The sequence below is a fragment of the Danio rerio genome, chromosome 9 (genome assembly GCF_049306965.1).
Source record: "Danio rerio strain Tuebingen ecotype United States chromosome 9, GRCz12tu, whole genome shotgun sequence".
Lineage (NCBI taxonomy): Eukaryota > Metazoa > Chordata > Actinopteri > Cypriniformes > Danionidae > Danio > Danio rerio.
This window is the reverse complement of record NC_133184.1, coordinates 58,807,501-58,820,000: the sequence shown is the minus strand read 5'-3', so window position 1 is coordinate 58,820,000 and position 12,500 is coordinate 58,807,501. Positions and strand designations below refer to the sequence as shown.

The window sequence follows — 12,500 nt, the reverse complement described above, 5'->3', positions numbered from 1 at the left end:
TATTATAACAGCTCGTCCCCCAGTGATAAGCACAGGCAATATTAAAGTGAGCAACGTTCGTCTGACAGCTCCATCTGCAATAGCACCGTCCCAATGGATATTGGAGATGGAAAAGGCCGAGCATCCAGCCCCAAACACACAACCATCTCACTGACACTCCACAAGCTTTACAGGAGAGAAGGTAAAGGTCTGCAAGTCTCTGGATGCCTGCAGTGTTGTGTGTGTGGTCATGTGCAGGACATAATGATCCATGATGAGCAGATTCAACACTGTAGAGCTCAACACGAGGATCTGCCTAGACAAAGATGAGGAGAGCAGACGGAGCTGTACAAGGCCCGGGTCATCATCACCGGCAGAACTGCTGCACTCTGACAGGGAACTGCAGCTGTACAGCAGGGTGTGTGGACACACAGACAGGTAAAGCTGGGTTTATATTCAGACTTTCTCCTGAAGAATATAATGTCAGAACAGTATTATTCACAAACTCTGAATAGCCAAATCACAGTATCAGCCGATGAGGATCAGTACAGCACTGTTCAGTCCAATAATCAGTGTTCATGTTGTGTTCAGTCACACTCGCAGGTTATTTCAGAGCCGATACTCAAAGTGCCGTGGTCAACAGTATAGGCAGTGTGTCACGAGCTGACGCTGAGTGAATGTGTGAATATAACCCAGCTTCACCTTAATAACTCACACTCTCACCTGTCATTCTGCAGTTGAATTCAGCATGTTTACCTGTGTCTGCTGAAATCCTCAGTGCAGGCAGAGAGCAGTGATGTGTGTGATTCAGCAGAGCGGGAGCTGACCTGATCTACCATGAGCTCTGCAGAGTCCAGCGTTACTCATCAGCTCCTCACTCCATTCAGCTCTTCTGATGGCTGTTAGCAGAGACGCCTGCGCTTGGCATTACAGCAGTGTGCTGTACGGGAAAAGTTACCTTCTCTATTGGTGGACTTTCATTTTGGCATCCCACCACACAACACCACGTGTCTGCTATTGCCACCGCTCTGATTTTGAACCCGTGTGGCGTCATGTGTGATGCAGGTTGCTTCTTCCTCTATTGGTTAGATGAATAATAAGCGTAACTGAAGCAAATATATATACAATGAGCAAACCTGAAACTAACACACTTAACTAAAATAAATAGCTTTTGTTAAGAAATCTGAATAATAATGATAATAAAACACAGAATACAACACTGAAATGTACAACCCTGAAGCAGAAAAGGCTTGGACAGAATAGAAAACTCAAGTAAAAGAGAAAGTCGTGAATGCTGAATACACTTTGACTGATCTCACTGCAGACAGAACAGACATTATTAATGTGCTCCTCATGATATCTATTGTTTTTTGTTAAATAAACACGTATTTCAGTGTTGCTTCTTGCAACACGTCTCAAATAAAGTAGTGCCAGTAAAGCATTCAGCACTCTGTAACTTAGGGCGTACTCACACTGTGCTATCCGAACCCTGCCCAGGCCCGTTTCCCGGATCGTTTGAGAGGTGTGAGTGCGCTGAATCAGGCTCAGGCACGCCTTGGCCCGGTTGGAAGAGGTGTGCCAGAGTTCACTTGAGCTCAGGCACGGTACGCTTGTAGTGTGAGTGCAGAGCCCACCTGAGCCTGAAACTGAAGACGAGACGTGACTTTAAGGGGCTGTTTGATTCAAGTGCTGGAGAGTTTCAGCTGTGGTTCTGTCCCATTCCTCCTGCAATCAAGTGTTCAGGTGGGCAACAGTACGGGCTCTTCCCTGTCATATTCTGTGCTTCATAATGCTCCACACATCCTCTATTGGAGACAGGTCGGGACTGCAGGCAGGCCAGTCCAGCGTCTGTCTCCTCCTCCTCAGCAGCAGGACTCTGTAATGTGAGCTGAATGTGGTTCTGCATTGTCTTGTTGGACTCTGCATGGGCGTCTCTGGAGCAGAAGGCAGCATATTGAGCTCCAGAATCTCTCTGTGCTGTTCAGCATTAATGGAGCATCACAGAAGAGCAGGTCACCTTCACCAAGAGCACCGACACAACCCCAGACCATGACAGAGCCGGGCCTCGTGTGTGTGTGTGTGTGTGTGTGATTGCTCATTCCTGCACGTTATGTCCTTTATCATACATGAATATAGTCAATATTGATCGGCTGTACCCAGATCAGTCTGTTCTAAGTTTAATCAGTTGTTATCCTGGAATATCAAACCTTGAATAATTGTGATTGGCCAATCAGAATCCAGTATTCCAGAGTGTGTAATAATGCTGATAATCTACAGATGTGGAGATGCACACTAATAATCCAGCTCAGAGCTTCACTGGACACAGCGTGACTGACGACATCTTCTACATCTCTATATCACACACGCATCTGTATAATACACACACACACACACATCTCTATATCACACACATTTGTATATCACACACACATCTCTATAATAACAGAAGTGACTGAGGCGTGACTCATTATTGTTCACTGGCTGAAACACACTGGACTCGACACACACAGATATAATATTGATGATTTATTTTATTAGAGTGTGAATGTGCAAACTCCTGCAATGCTTTACTGTCTCTCATAAGAATATGATTATAATAATGAAGCATAAACAAAGAAACCACTTACACCTGAACACACACACACACACACACACACACACCCAACAGAGGAGAGAATATACCGTCTGTGCAGTACAAACATCAGTACAGCTCTGTGTGTGTGTGTGTGTGTGTGTGTGTGTGTGTGTGTGTGTGTGTGTGTGTGTGAGTGTGTGTGTGGACTAAAGGTGCATGTGAACAAATCTCAATAACAACTCAAAGTCCACCACTGATGGTAAAGCCCGTCTGCTGTTATTCTCGGGTCAGTCTGAGGACTCACAGCGCCCCCGTGTGGCTCCAGTGCGAGCTGCAGAAGTCAGAGACATACACACAAACACACACACACACACAGAGTAAGAGAGAAGCCACAGATTAGAGTAACACAGATCCAGATCATACATCAACATAACACTGTGAAGATAATCAAATAACTCTAATATACAGCAGCTGATCATCAATACTCAGAATCAGGGGTCGCTACAGTGGAATGAACCGCCAACTATTCCAGCATATGTTTTACACAGTCGATGCCCTTCCAGCTGCAACCCAGTAATAGGAAACACCTATACACACTCATTCACACACACACACACACACACACACACACACACACACACACACACACACACACACACTCATACGCTATGGCCAGTTTAGTGAAGTACACTCATCGGCCACTTTATTAGGTACACCTTACTAGTACCGAGTCGGCCCACTTTCACCTGAAGAACTGCCTGAATCCTCCATGTCAGAGATTCAACAAGCTGCTGGAAATATTCCTCAGAGGTTTTGCTCCATATTGTCATGATAGCATCACACAGTTGCTGCAGATTTGTCGGCTGCACATCCATGATGCCAATCTCCCGTTCCACCACATCCCAAAGCTGCTCTATTGGATTGAGCTCTGGTGACTGTGGAGGCCATTTGAGTACAGTGAACTCATCGTCATGTTCAGCAGTCTGAGATGATTGAGCTTTATGACATGCTGCGTTATCCTGCTGGAAGTAGCCATCAGAAGATGGAGACACTGTGCTCATAAAGGGATGGACATGGTCAGCAGCAATACTCAGGTAGGCTGTGGCGTTGATGCTCAATTGGTACTAATGGACCCAAAGAAAATCTCCCCCACACCATTACACCACCACCACCAGCCTGAACCGCTGATACAAGGCAGGATGATCCATGCTTTCATGCTGTTGAGCCGAGCATCTGAATGTGTCAGCAGAAATGGAGACTCATCAGAGCAGCAACGTTTCTCCAATCTTCTATTGTCCAGTTTTGGTGAGTCTGTGTGAATTGTAGCCTCAGTTTCCTGTTCTTAGCTGACAGGAGCGGCACCCGGTGTGCTCTTCTGCTGCTGTAGCCCATCCGCCTCAAGGTCTTGTCTTCCCCATTCTGATGCTCGCTCTGACCTGCAGCAGATCCTCTTGATCATGTCTACATGCTGAAATGCAGTGAGCTGCTGCCGTGTGATTGGCTGATCAGACATTTGTGTTAGCGTGCAGTTAAACAGGTGTACCTAATAAAGTGGCCGGTGAGTGTATATTACACACACAGACTTCAGATAGACTGTGTGTGTGTGTGTGTGTGTGTGTTATATTAAGACCAGCTGCAGCTCTGCCTTATAAATCATCTGAACGTGGCCTACTAAAGCCCAGATCCCCTGAGAGAGCTGACCTGTTTAACTCACACACACACATACACACACACACACACACACACACACACACACACACACACACACACACACACACACACACACACACACACACACACACACACACACACACACAGTTGCTTTACACTGTAAAACTTCATGGTGTCTCCAGTATTTACTGACAGCAGCTTTAACACACACATCCGACCTGCAAACATTAACTGGCAGTATTATGGGATGTACAGCAGTGTGTGTTTGTGTGTGTGTGTGTGTGTGTGTGTGTGTGTGTGTGTGTGTGTGTGTGTGTGTGTGTGTGTGTGTGTGAACGTGTGTTGTGTGTGTGCTGCTCCGCTGGTCTTCTGGTCGAGTGTGAGCGGCTGGAAAAGAGACCGGTTCACTGTGAGAATAGTAGAGCGTCTCAGACAGCGCCACGGCCCCACATTCAGCCGCTCCGACACACACACACACACACACACACACCAGCCAGAGGAACGTCAGGAACTCATCTGGATCTCCACAGATGAAGGACGAGGAGACGACACTGCAGAGGAGAGAGAGTGTGTGTGTGTGTGTGTGTGTGTGTGTTACCTGTGTGCTGTGCTCCTCCTCTGGGCTCTGCTGTACTGCGCTGACCCATCAGACACAGCATCTGTTCACACACCAGCATCTGTGCCTGCAACACACACACACACACACACACACACACACAAACACACACACACACACACACACACACACACACAAACACACAAACACACACACACAAACACACAAACACACACACACACACACACACACACACACACACACATGCAAACACACAAGTAGTTACACAAGCACAAAACATCATCGAGCGTCACTGAGGCAGCAGCCGTGCTGTGATAGTGTCAGCGCTGGGTCTGTTATTGCTGCGCTGCTCACAGTGACAGTGCACGGACAATGAGCAAAACACAGTGAATGACTGTAAAACGTAGCAGATTTACACAATAAATGCATCAATAATATCCACTGACTTATATATGCTCAATCAAAAGAACTTAAACTATTAAAAACTGCAACAAACATTTATTCAGGCCCAAACTACAAAACCAAGCGTGAAGCCATTTCAGTCTGAGTGCTGCAGGAGACGAGGAATACAAGAGGCTGCTCTAAGACTGCTATACACGGGAGTTGTAGTCCATAGCGAAGTGTATTGTGGGTAGTGTAGTTCAACACGCATGCTGGATGATGTGAGCTCGCTGTGTGCTGTGATCAGAGGAGGAACGCTTTATTCAGCTGTTTTATGTTCACTCGAGTTATTCCACCGGGAGCTGTTTGCTCTGTGAACCTGACAACACGGAAATAAGTAAAGGAAGAGCAGGCATTGATGACTTCTGTCCGTCTCATCCTTTGCCCGAGCTGTTACTCTGCTGCTGGACATTACTGAAGCGGAGACAGTAACACTAGTTTGATCATCATTATAACTATATTGTATAAATATTATTATAACTATAGGCCTACAACATCCTGACAATCAAAAACCAAATGACATAATGTCACAGGCGATTGTCTTCTGAGTGCAGCAGACATGAAGGACACTCCTCATAGAGCGTGAGGAGCAGACAGTGCTGTACATCTACATCATTAGTAAATCAAGACTTGCAGGTTAAGGACACAGTATAGGAGGTTGCCGCGGTTGCCGTGAATAGTTTTTAAAAAGTGTATTTGTATATATATATATATATATATATATATATATATATATATATATATATATATATATATATACAGAGAGAGAGAGAGAGAGAGAGAGAGAGAGAGAGAGGTGTGTGTGTAACTATAGAATAGTCAGAGACAGATTGATCTGGTGCCCTGCAGACGCAGCTGGTGTTGACGTGCTGCTTCTGCTCTCCACACTGCTGCGCACGCTCTGGCCTGATTTACTTCTCTTTAAATTGGGCTTAGTTTAATGTTATTATAGAATAAATGATTTCCTGTAGACTGCAGTGATGGTTCATTACAGTATTTCTGTGGTTTACATTTAGCAGTAATTCAGCACCACTTGAGCAAAGAAACTGACGTTACACTGTTCCTCCACTAGATGTCAGCAGAGCCTGCATGATCAGCCGGCGGATAAGAGTGTTTCCCTGAGAGTAACTTTCCAACACATCATCATAGGTCAGGCTCTGACCCGATCTGTCTTCTGTATGCTGCAGGGCTGTGATTACACCATAGTGCTGCTCTGCTCTGGACCATTCAGGGTTCATTATTGTGATCTCCCGACTGCAGCAGGGAAACACTGGCAGATCTCTGTAGACTGATGGCATTTCCTGCTGTTCAGCCTCATCATCTTGAACTGTGAGCAGCATCAGCTCTTCTGTCATCACTGTAGACATTACGCTAGAGAATCAGTCAGACGCTAACTCTGCTGTGATGATGGTGAATGAGCGGCGGAAGAAAGTAGTTCCTCATGCACAACGATTTTGAGACACTCTGTGTTTGATTTTTGGTTTTATATACATGATTATGCCGTCAAACTGTTGTATAAAGGCAGTATCACACGGGTAGCAGTGCCGTATGGCTGTATATCAGCACTGGTGGGACACTAAGAGCCAATGCACCTCCCACCAGTGCTGATATACAGCCACATCACACCGCTATGAGTGTGATACTGCTCATATATATATGTGTGTGTGTGTGTGTGTGTGTGTGTGTGTGTGTGTGTGTGTGTGTGTGTGTTAGAGTGTAATAATTCACACACACCTCTAGGCAGCGTTTAGAGTGTTTCTGCAGTTTCTCCATCATGATGTTCCTCAACTGCGGTGACCAGACTCTTCATCATCATCATCATTATCATCAGAGTCTATGATGATCTTCTTCATCCTGTGAACACACACACACACACACACGAGCGTCAGCATGAGCGTCTATATCTGCGTCAGCATCTGCAGCTACAGCTCTACACACTGGAGCTCTGCTGCCGTCAGCTCTGATATGGTGAAGAGCGTCTGACAGCTGAAGGGTCAGGGTCAGGGTCAGGGTCAGGGTCAGGGTCAGGCGTCTGCATCACACTGAGCATCCTGCTTAAAAATAAAACTAAAGTTTCACACGTGCATCCTGATAAACTGGAGAATACAGCAGCAGGATCACAGTAGAGTCCTGTACTCTGACCCCACGTCTACACTCCTCCATCATCATCATCATCAGTGGGCATGTTGGATCAGTCCTCCAGCATCAGCCTGACTCAGGGTGCTTTCACACCTGTGAATCGATTCAGTTGTTCCGAAACAGAGATTACAATTGTTACATTGTTGCTCTTTGCTCTTGGAGCGGTTCGCTTTCACACTGCAAAGTTTCTAAACGGACCAAAAGAGCTAAAACAAGTCACGTGCGAGTAAACTCTCCTTACATTGGTCAGAGTGTCAGGATTTATTTTGCAGCGTCCCGCTCAGCTGTCAGGAGAGGTGGTGGTTTGGTGGTGATTGACAGGGTGCACGCGCGCGACATGTCTGAGGAGAGACGCGGTGGGGAGGGGTGAGAAGGGTGCGCGACGATGCCTATTTGAAGGAGGGAGAGGCAAGATTACCGGGAGATCATCACTCGTTTGCGGGCATCCGGAGACTCGCGAAACTTCCCGCCATACTCATAACTCTCTCTTCATATAGCCGTAAGCCTATTACGTATGCATAAAACACTGTGATATAACCGCGCTCGGATCGGATCGCTTTCTCACTGCAATCGAACCGCTCCAGGGTTCGTTTCAATCGAGCCGAGACCACCTCATTCAAGCGATCTCGGAGCGATTACTTTGGCGCGGAACAGAGCGCGATTACCCTGTTCACATATGCCAATCGAACCGCGCTAACTGGGCAAACGAGATACGTTCCGAAACAAAAGTGTAGGTGTGAAAGCACCCTCAGTGAACAGTGTTTCACCAGCTCCTCATCAGCTCTGCTGTACAGGAGGAGGTGTTCATCACCCTGCTTCTCTCTCAGCTCCGTGTGCAGACAGAGAGTCCTGTGCTGAAGAGGATCTCTTTAACCACTGTAAAACTCCATCTAATGCAGCTGATGCTGAGTTATATAATGCAGCTCTCTCTCTCTCTATATTGCTATTAAATATCTTCAATTCTTAATGTAAAATCATGAACACTAAAATCTCCAGTTTCGGCCCATTCTCAGATCTATTGTTGAACCCTTCCTCTTCTCCTTGGCCCTTGACTCTGAGTGTGATGGGAGAGCTTGAGATGGAGCCCTGAGCACTGGGAGAGCACTACAGCACAGTCTTCATGTGAGATCAGGCGATGGAGTTACCGCAGTCGTGTTATATTTGAATATTTCTCTTCAGGACATCACTGAAGGCAGTAATATGCTGTTATCATGAGGATAGACATGTTCAGTTCTCTCCATGTTCTGAGAATATTACAGAGCAACGCTGCATTACTGTTTTCAGCCGGGAGTTTCGTTTAGCTCCCAGAACAGAACTTCACTTAAAAACATTTTCTAGATCATTCCAACCATTCACTGGTGACAGTTCAACAACATTATATTATATTTAACAACATTCTCATACCATCATTAGTGGGTAGTGTTCTTTAAAGTTTCCAGCATGTTCTCTTTATTAGTAGGGATGTTTTCTAAACACGTGCTACACTATACGCTAACATTATTATAACGTCGCAACGAACATTCTCTTAAAGACAGGTAAGTGTTCTCTAAAACGTTGTAAGCACATTTGCTGGTAACGCTGTCAGAACATTATTAGGGCTAGTTTTAGTTTAGTCACAGAATGTTCTTTTAAAGGAGGTAAACATTCTCTAGAACATCCTAAACCTGTTTAGTGGCAACAATTGAATTCAGTTCAGCTTTATTTGTAGAGCGCTGTTACAGTGTAGACTGTCAGAGCAGCTTCACATAGAAGATCATAGTGAATGTAAACAGTGTAGTTCAGTGATCAGAGTTTAGTTCAGTTCAGCTCGTCTCAGCTCAGTTCAGTTCAGCTCAGTTCAGTTCAGCTCAGTTCAGTTCAGTTCAGCTCAGTTCAGCTCAGTTCAGTTCAGCTCAGCTCAGTTCAGCTCAGCTCAGTTCAGTTCAGTTCAGTTCAGCTCAGTTCAGTTCAGTTCAGTTCAGTTCAGTTCAGCTCAGCTCAGTTCAGCTCAGCTCAGTTCAGTTCAGTTCAGCTCAGTTCAGCTCAGTTCAGCTCAGCTCAGTTCAGTGTGGTTTAATCTTCACTACTGAGAGTTCAAACACTGAAGAGCAAATCCATCCACAGCTCTACGTTGCTACAACATTCTACTCTAACATTACTGTAACATTTCAAGATATTGTTTAATTTAGATTCTCTTGAAAGGCAGGAAAACATTCTCTAAAGCATTCTAATCCCGTTTAATGGTGTAACATAGTTAAAATACTGTACTCCAACATCTTCAGCAGGTGTGTTGTTCTAGTTCCCCGAGGGCCTTCCTCAAAGTCAGCGCAACACTCTCTAAATATTCGACATGTTTGATAATAATGTTTGTTTCTTTTTGTTTCCAGCGATATGACAGACACTAAACACTCTCCATAACCATATGAAGTAGATTATTTTACAGTAGCAGTGTGCAGAAGAGCGTGTACAGCACTGCATTTCCTACATCATTGTGCTCACTGTGTAACGAGTGTCACAAATAAGACAAAAACAAGAAAAAAATGTAAAAATGAGGAATATTTAACACAAGAATAATTTGCTGACACACAAGACTAATGTCACCAACTGTATGAAATACTAATTACTGTGGCTGTAAATCTGTACACTCGGCCACTACTCTTTCCAGAGTTCACACTCAGCTGATGATTGATTATACGCAAGTCTGCCATGCTGTCCCGGGAGAGAGCCCTGAGCCCAAAAGGTCCCTGAGCCCTGGGCTCCCTCCCGTTTGCAGGGCGAGAGGGGAGCCTTGAGCTCAGGTAGATCTCGACAACTCCCCCTTGATAAGATGAAGATGGCTGGAGTCGAAGCTCTGGTCATGTACAGGCAGTCAGTGTTCGTCTGATTGGTGTGATTATATATGCGGGCCGGCTGTGTTCAAGCACATGATCCTCTCCACATTAGCGCGCGTGTGTGTGTGTGTGTGTGTGTGTGTGTGTATGTGTATGTGTGTGTCTCTTACCTGTTGTCCTGTGGCGCAGCGGCCCGTAGACACAATCCTGCACTGAACAGCAGAGCGGAGTACACACACCTCCTCCAGAAACCTGCAGACAAAACCAGCACTAATGAAGACCAGCTGAACACACACACACACACACACACACACACACACACACACACACACACACACAGCTAAAGGCTCTCACTGCAGTGACCTTTGACCTTTACTGAAGACACATAAAAACACACACTCCACGGTGACACTCACACACTCCACAGTCACACACACACACACGCACACACACACACTTAAAAGTCACACACACACACTCCACAATGTCACACACACACACACACACACACACACACACTCAAAAGTCACACACACACACACACACACACACACACACACACGCTCTATGGTGTCACACACACTCCACGGTCGCTTACACACACTCACACATACACACTCCACAGTATCACACACACACACACACACAATCCACCGTCTTAACCACACACTCTGCCGTCATACACTCCCTGGTGTCACAGAAACTCACACACACTCTCCACGGTCACACACACACACTCCACAGTGACACACACACTCACACTCCACAGTGACACACACACTCACACACACACATTCCACGGTCACACACACTCCACAGTGACACACACACTCACACACACACATTCCACGGTCACACACTCCACAGTGACACACTCACACACACACACTCCAAAGTGACACACACACTCACACACACACATTCCACGGACACACACACACACACACACTCCACAGTGACACACACACTCACACACACACACTCCACAGTGACACACACACTCACACACACACACACACACACACTCCACAGTGACACACACACTCACACACACACACTCCACAGTGAAACACACACTCACACACACACACACACACACACACAAACTCCACAGAGTCAGACACACACTCTACGGTTGCGCACACATTCCACAGTTGCGCACACACACACACGCATTCCACGGTCACACACACACTTCACGGTGTCAGACACACTCTACGGTCACACACATACACACACACACACACTCTACGGTCACACACTTACACACACACTCTACGGTCACACACTTACACACACACTCCACGGTCACACACACACTTTACGGTGTCAGACTCACTCTACAGTTACACACACACACTTCACACACAAACACTCTACGGTCACACACACACACACACACACACACACTCTCCACGGTCACACACTTCACGGTGTCAGACACACTCTATAGTTACACACACACACTTCACACACACACACACACACTCTACGGTCACACACACACACACACACACACACACACACACTCCACGGTCACACACACACACACACACACTCCACGGTCACACACACACTTCACGGTGTCAGACACACTCTACAGTTACACACACACACTTCACACACACACACACACACTCTACGGTCACACACACACACACACACACACACACTATACGGTCACACACACACACACTCCACGGTCACACACACACACAAACACTCCACAGTCACACACACACTTCACGGTGTCAGACTCACTCTACAGTTACACACACACACTTCACACACTTCACACACACACACACTCTACGGTCACACACACACACACACACTCTCCATGGTCACACACACACTTCACGGTGTCAGACACACTCTACAGTTACACACACACACACACACACACACACATGTGCGCGCACTCTACGGTCTCACACACACTCCATGGTCACAAACACACACACATTCTACAGTTACACACACTTCGTAGTCTCACAAACACACACACAAACACTCAACAATCTCTCTCACACACACACATACACTCCATGGTGTCACACACACTCTACAGTCACACACACACACTCCACAGTATCAGACACGCTCTACAGTTACCCACACACACACTTCACGGTCGCGCACACACACGCATTCCACGGTCACACACAAACTTCATGGTGTCAGACACACTCTACAGTTACACACACACACACTCTACAGTCTCACACACACACACTCCATGGTCACAAACACACCCATTCTACAGTTACACACACTCCGCTGTCTCACTCACACACACACACACACA

At 46.2% G+C, this 12,500-nt stretch overlaps 1 long non-coding RNA gene and 1 other non-coding gene across 2 annotated transcripts in view; both read right to left on the bottom strand.

Moving 5' to 3' along the window:
• Window positions 1–2,492: 2,492 nt before the first annotated feature.
• Window positions 2,493–12,500, bottom strand: part of LOC141376253 (uncharacterized) — a 13,656-nt gene continuing 3,648 nt past the window's right edge. Inside the window, exons 2-5 of the long non-coding RNA XR_012385759.1 lie at window positions 10,363–10,444; window positions 6,978–7,097; window positions 4,824–4,908; window positions 2,493–2,885 (exon numbers count right to left, since the gene is read on the bottom strand). This is a non-coding gene — a long non-coding RNA (uncharacterized lncRNA). The remainder of the gene's footprint in view (window positions 2,886–4,823; window positions 4,909–6,977; window positions 7,098–10,362; window positions 10,445–12,500) is intronic.
• mir128-3 (microRNA mir-128-3) lies at window positions 4,607–4,687 on the bottom strand. Its single transcript, NR_161929.1, is given in 1 exon segment — window positions 4,607–4,687. It is a non-coding gene; the product is annotated as a microRNA mir-128-3 (primary transcript).